Genomic DNA, 7,500 nt, shown 5'->3' with positions numbered 1-7,500 from the left:
ATGTGTAATATTCTAAACAATTATTTTAGGTCGGTATTCGTAAACGAAACACCTCAAAGTGAGCTCCAAACTGAAACCTGTGAAAACTCTAGGGTAAATTTACTAAGTTGAATATAACAAAAGAAAAAAATTAAAAGGTGTATAGATAAATTCAAAGTTAATAAAATACCAGGGCCTGATGGTTGGCATCCAAGAATCTTAAAGGAAATGAAAAATGAGATTGTTGTTCCATTAGAAATTATTTTCAAGAAATCCATCATATCCGGAGATGTCCCAAGAGAATGGAAGCTACCTAACGTTACCCCCATATTAAAAAAAGGTGACAAAAAAAAAATCTAATAACTATAGGCCTATAAGTTTGACTTCAATCGTAGGAAAAATAATGGAAAATATCATCAGAGATGCTATCGAACATCATTTAGAAAGTAACCGTTTGATAAATGATAGCCAGCATGGTTTCAGACGGAAACGTTCTTGCATGACTAACTTACTCGAATTCTACAACACAGTTATCTCGAGTTATGACAAAAGAAATAATATAGATCTAATATATCTAGACTTTGCAAAAGCTTTTGATACCGTCCCCCACGAAAGACTACTTACTAAATTAGCTTCAGTGGTAACCTATTAAGTTGGACTAGTAATTGGTTAAATGATCGAAAATAGAGAGTTGTTTTAAATGGAAAACTTCTAGAAGGAAAAATTTTATAAGTGGAGTTCCTCAGGGTTCCGTTCTTGGACTAAAATCTACTGTTTCCAAATTTGCTGATGATACAAAACTGTGCGGAATGGCAAATGATCACTTAAATCAGTTAGATATTCAAGAAGATTTAGATAAATTACAGCAATGGTCTGAAAAGACACATCTTACAAAGACACTTCTCCCTTCCTAGTTTCGCCTTTATCCACATTAACCTTGAAGAAACCTCCTTCTACTCCACCGCACACTTACCTATCTCTTCACTTACTAATATAACAACCCCTTCTCTCCCTCGCCCTCTCTTCACTCCTGACACCCTCCCAATAAACTCCCAAACTCAAACTCACCCCTCCCTTGCAACTTAGTTTTACCCAGTGCCAACTCATCTATCTTTCTTCCCACAAACATACTGTTTATCCCTTCCCTTTTACTCTCATCAGTACCATACACACGCACATTAAAAGGCCCAAACTTTAGGATTCTGGTTGAAAAACTCCTCCCAGACCCTCTTATGCCTTTGTTTATTTTAGGAATGTCCCCTTTGGGGACTACAAAAAGTAAGATGTCTAGTCTTATCCCCGTCTCGTTTTTGTTGCCTCTTAAAACTCAAATGAGGACACTCAGTGGCAGTATTCTTTCTCCCCTACCACAAGGTTCGGTGAAATAGGAAATAAGAACATAAGAACATAAGAATGAAGGAGACTGCAAGAGACCATAAGGCCTACACTAGGCAGCTCCGTATCCATCACCACCTGTCATCCCCTCATCCCCATCCATAAAGTTGTCTAATCGTTTCTTAAAACAACTGATGGTTTCAGCGCTTACTACATGGTTATTAAGTTTATTCCATTCGTCGACCACCCTATTAGTAAACCAATTCTTGCCTATTTCCTTTTTAAATCTAAATTTGTCCAGTTTATAACCATTACTGCGAGTCCTGCCCTGTATATTCAGAGAAGCGGTACAGGGCAGTGTTAAGGTGTGAGGGGACAGCATAACGAAGGGACATTCGCAGCATAATAAAGCATTATCATTTCTCTCTGAATAGAGATTTCCTCTATCACAGACAAAATGATGCATGACTCTGGTCCGTAGAGGCGCCCCATATAGATCATGAAATATCAGCTACATGCTATTGATTATATTCTAACCTCAAAATAGCATGCAACTCAATACCCCAGACGGGTAATGCCAAGAATTTGCCTAATCTCAGGACGTCCTTACATTTCATTACAGTTAAGCGCCTCCTGACGTAAGATCTTCTTTTTCATTTGTATTATCGATAAGTGACATTCCTGAATAATCGTTGAGTGAAAATCTTATCGACTTAGATATGTGACCGTTTTTTGTCGAATTTTGAAGTAAAGCAGTGATTAAATCAATAAATAAGTAAATAAGCAAAGAAATAGATAAGTAGATATATCAGTAAGTAAATAAATAGGTGAATAAATAACAAATTAATAAGTGAATAAGTACATACATGCATACATACATACATACATACATACATACATACATACATGCATACATACATATATACATACATACATACATATACCAAAGGCTTTTTTCCCCTACACGGGGGGTAGCCAAAAAGAAAAAGGCATAGAAACCACTCTCACCCATTTCATTTACTATATATTCCACTCCCCTCCACCCTCCTCCCTCCCTCTTATCTTGGCACCTTCTGGATGACGGGTTATCCCTGCATCCTGTCCACTGCCCTGGGTCAGAAGCAGTGACGCAAGACGCACCACATCCACAGTGAGGCCACTTCATAAATTCGGCGACCCCCCCCTCTCCGTCCCCTCATGCAGAAAAGAAGAAGACGGGGAGAAATCCCTTCGGGCTGCGTCAATTTTTTTTCTTCTCATACATACTTCCTCACCCCCCATCCCCCACCCACTCCCCCTCATGTATCACAGCATCATCTATACACAACCCGTCTCCTTTCACCCCTATCTTCTAGCCTCTCCCGTCCTTCCTCCACAGACATTCCTCTCTTTTGTAATGCCCCTTTCATCCCATCCATCCATCTCATCCTAGGACTGCCCCTCATATTCACTCCTTCCACTTCTGCCTCCCACACTTCTTTTACTAATCTTTCGTCACTCATTCTTTCCATGTGTCCAAACCATCCTAATACTCTTTCATCAACCCTATCTCCCAGCTCCCTTTCCACCCCTGTTCTCCTCCTCACCTCCTCATTTCTCACCCTATCCAGCCTAGTAACCCCTATCATACTTCTCAGACATTTCATCTCAAACACATTCAAACTCCTTCTCTCTTCCTCTCTCATGTTCCATGTTTCTGACCCGTACAATGCTGTTGGTACAATCACTCCTTCATATAACCTCCTCTTAGCATCCATTCCCAGATGTCTATTTCTCATTACACTTTTTAATCCACCAAGGCATTTACTAGCTTCTCTCAATCTACATTGTGCCTCCACCCCCACTCCTCCCTTTCCTGCCACATTCGCACCCAAGTATCTAAAACTATCCACTTCCTCCAGTCTTTCACCCTTAATCCTCACTTCCAGCTTGCTGTCACTCTCTCCCCTTGTACATCTCATCACCTTATTTTTACCCACATTTATCTTCAGCTTCCTTCTTTCACACACCTTCTCAAACTCTGTCACTAACTTTCTCAATCCCTCCTCTCATCCTGCTACAAGCGCAGTGTTGTCAGCAAACAACAACTGGCTCACCTCCCACTTTTCTCCATTTTCTTTAATCATCTCCAACCCCTGACCCACTACCCTTGCATTCACCTCTCATAACACCCCATTCATGTAAAGATTGAACAGCCATGGCGACATAACACATCCCTGACGAAGTCCCACCTTTACCTCAAACCATTCACTCTCTCCATTTCTAATCCTAACACAAGCTCTACTACTCTCGTAAAAACTCTTGACTGCTCTTAACAGCTTTCCTCCTATCCCATATATATGCAGTACCTCCCACAGTGCCTTCCTGTCTACCCTGTCATAAGCCTTTTCCAGATACATAAAAGCCCAAGAAACATCCTTACCTTTTCCTATAGCTTTCTCACATATCTGTCTTACCACAAAAATCTGATCTACACAACCCCTACCTGTTCTAAACCCACACTGTTCCTCACCAATTACTCCCTCTGTTCCTCTCCTAATCCTCTCAATCAAGACCCTCCCATAAGCCTTCCCAACTAGACAACTACACTCAACAAGCTGATCCCTCTGAAACTACTACACTCACACTTGTCCCTTTTTCCCTTGTAAAGCGGAACTGTACAGGCACTCCTCCAGTCCTCCGGCACTCTATCCTCTCTTAAACAAACATTAAATAACCTCACCAGCCAGTCCACCATAACTGTACCTCCTTTCTTTAGACATTCTGCATGGGATCCATCCAGACCAGTTGCCTTACCTGCTCTCATCATCTTAACAGCTGCTTCCACTTCATCCTTCCTTATTTCTCCTCCATTTTCCTCACTCATCACTCTCATTTTCTTAGCGCTTCCCACTGCAACTACCTTTCCCTCCCTATCCTCCTTCACATTTAGCAACTCCCTAAAATACTCTGCCCACCTTCCTCTCACTGCCTTCTCTTCCATTATCATCTCTCCATCTGCACCTTTTAGCTTTTCTTCTCTACTTGATTCGCCTCCTTTTTCTCTTTTAATTTCCTTCCAAAACATTATTTTATTACTTTCAATTTTTTTTGTCATACTCTTCCTTCATTTCACATCTGCTCTCTTCTTTGCTTCCTCTATCTTATGCTTAACTTCTCTTTACTTTGTACCTCTCATAAGATTCCCTCGTCCTAATTTGCAGCCAATCTATGAATGAATGCTTCTTCTCTTCTACACATTTCTTTGCTTCCTCATCCCACCATTCACTACCCTTCCTTCTATTTCCTCCCGCCCTCCTTGTTCCACACACCATCTTTACACACCTTATACCTCCTTCCTTGAACCATCCCCATTCCTCCTCCACTCCTAGTTCTACTCTATCCTTTACTCCCTCCCACTCCTCTTTCAGCTTCTTCTTATACTCACTCTCCTTTTTTTTTCCTCATTTAAGCAGTTCACTCTGAGTACCTCCCTTCCTTCTGCCCTTTTCCTTTTTCTTCATCTATTCTCCACTCTCATTTTACCTTCCACCAGAAAATGATCTGATATTCCCCCCACTCTCTCCCCTTAGAACATGTACATCCTTAACTCTTCCTACCATACTCCTGGTCACCACTATATAGTCCATTGACGCTCTATCTGCCACCCTTTCATCCACAACCCTCTCCCATGTGTACTTATGCTTGAATTTCTTCCTAAACACTGTATTTGCTATCCTCAACTCTCTTTCAAGACACATCTCCACCATCATTTCTCCACTACGATTTTTGCCTGAAACTCCATACTTCCAATCACTCTGTCTATTGGTTCATTTCCTACCCTAGCATTAAGGTCTCCCAATACAACTACATTGACATTTCTCCCTAATCCCTCTATGCACTCATTTATATCTACCCAAAAAGCCTCCCTTTCCTCTACGCTCTTCTCACCACCAGGTCCATACGCACTAACAAAAACCCACATCTCCCTTCCCAAATTCACCTTCATCCACATCAAACTTGATGAAACCTCCTTCCACTCCACTACCCGCTTACTTATCTCTTCACTTAATAGTATAGCCACCCCTTTTCTCCCTCGTCCCCTCTTCACTCCTGAGTACCTCCCAGCTACACTCCCAAACTCACAGTTGCCCTATTCTTTCATTTTAGTTTCACTCAAAGCCAGCACATCCATCTTTCTTCTCACAAACATACTGCCTATCTCTTCCCTTTTACTTTCAGCTGTACCACATCCACGCACACTAAAAGACCCAAACTTTAGGGTACTGGTTGGAAAACTCCCAGAACCTCTTATGCCTTTTTTTTTTTTTTTTTTTTTTTTTTTTTTTTAAAGAATGTCCCCTTTTGGTGCTACAGGTGGTAGGACTCCTAATCCCATCCCCATCCCGTTTTTTTCGCCTTTTACGACTCAAGTGCAAAGACTAGGTGGTGGCATTCTCTTCCCCCACCACAGGGTCGGCGAAAACAGGAAATGTATATTCAGAGAAATGGTACAGGACAGCAACAAGGGGTTGGGGGACAGCATAACGGAGGGACAGTCGTAGTATAAAAGTGTCATAATTTCTCTATGCACAGAGTTTTCCTCTATCACAGACAAAATGATGTGTGGCTCTGGTCCGGAGGGGCGCCCCATATAGACCCTAAAGTATCAACTGCATGCTACTTTGCCACAATAACATGCAACCCCAGACGGTAAGAAGAATAAATAAATAAATAATAACAATCATAGATAATATAGTATATTAGATAATGATAGTAATAATAGATAATAATAGATGAATAATGTATCTATTTTTCATATATCTATTTATATTTTCATTCATTTTCATTAATTATAGTTATCAAAAATAGATAAAACTATAAAGGTATATAAAAAATAGATAAAAAATAAATAAAAATGGGTTAAGAAGTAAATAAACAGATAAACAAATAAATGATTAAAAAAAAAGTATATTAACACATACAATATAAAGTACACTTTAAACCCACTATCGGAGAAATAATAATAGAAGTACAGGAAAACTGTATATTCCGACTACTATTTGTAGTCCCCTTCAGCAGTCAATAAATTAATGTCAAGAGCGGACGGACGGAATACCACAAACTGTCTATCCTTGACCAAACCACATCAAGTTCCTCATCTACTTAAAACATGGAATGTTAAAGTAGCTTTTAATAACCCATGTACTTTTAAGAAATTAATAATTAAGAATTCTCCCGCTGATTCTGATGGCTGCATATACAAAATATAGTGTTAAAACAGCACAAGAATCCAATGTTCTATTTGTTCACATGAAAAATTTCAATTATTGTATTAATTGGACTAATGCTTCCATTATTATTTCTTGTAATTCATTTGTCAATAGAAACATAATAGAAAGTAGTATTATAAAAGATTCGGAAGGTTCTAATCTTAATATCAGTAATGGCATTTATAAATTAGATAAATTTATCATTAACAAAATTTTTAATCAGGTTGTATGTGACCAAAATAAATTTGGTGAATTGTGCTGTTCTCTAGATTTCTTTTTCATTGATGACTTTGTGTACTAAGACTTATTCTTTTTCATTTGTGACTTTTGTACTTTGCCAGTTCCTTTCCTAGTGTATAATCTTGTGTCATCTTGTACTATGCCAGTTCCTTTCCTAGTGTTCAATCTCGTGATATCTCGTACTATGCCAGTTCCTTTCCTAGTGTATAATCTTGTTCTTTTTAAACCTCTTTGTAACACAATTTTTTCTGTATTCCCTGAAGATGTGTATTACACGAAAGCGCTTGGGAATTACTGTTTTCTTCCGATTTCCTTAGTGGTTACCAGCAATATTTGTGGATCACGTGTTGATTTTAGTGATCTTTCTGCCTGTATATATACACACACATATATATATATATATATATATACCTACATATATATATATATATATATATATATATACATACATATATATATATATATATATATATATATATATATACATACATATATATATATATATATATATATATACTTTTTTTTTATCCCTGTGCTCACAAGCATTGGATCTGGATTCAAACTCAGTCCCCAAGGGCACCACCTTATCGCGTTATTCAGCCTACTAATATGTTCCAGACAATCTGACCGCGAACTTACAGTTTTAAATATTTCTCTATCTAATGAATCAAATCAAGTATGTATGCCTTCTTCC

The sequence above is a fragment of the Oratosquilla oratoria genome, chromosome 7 (genome assembly GCF_046742065.1).
Source record: "Oratosquilla oratoria isolate Oo_2021 chromosome 7, ASM4674206v1, whole genome shotgun sequence".
NCBI lineage: Eukaryota > Metazoa > Arthropoda > Malacostraca > Stomatopoda > Squillidae > Oratosquilla > Oratosquilla oratoria.
The sequence above is the reverse complement of the archived record's forward strand: the minus strand, read 5'-3'. Positions refer to the sequence as shown.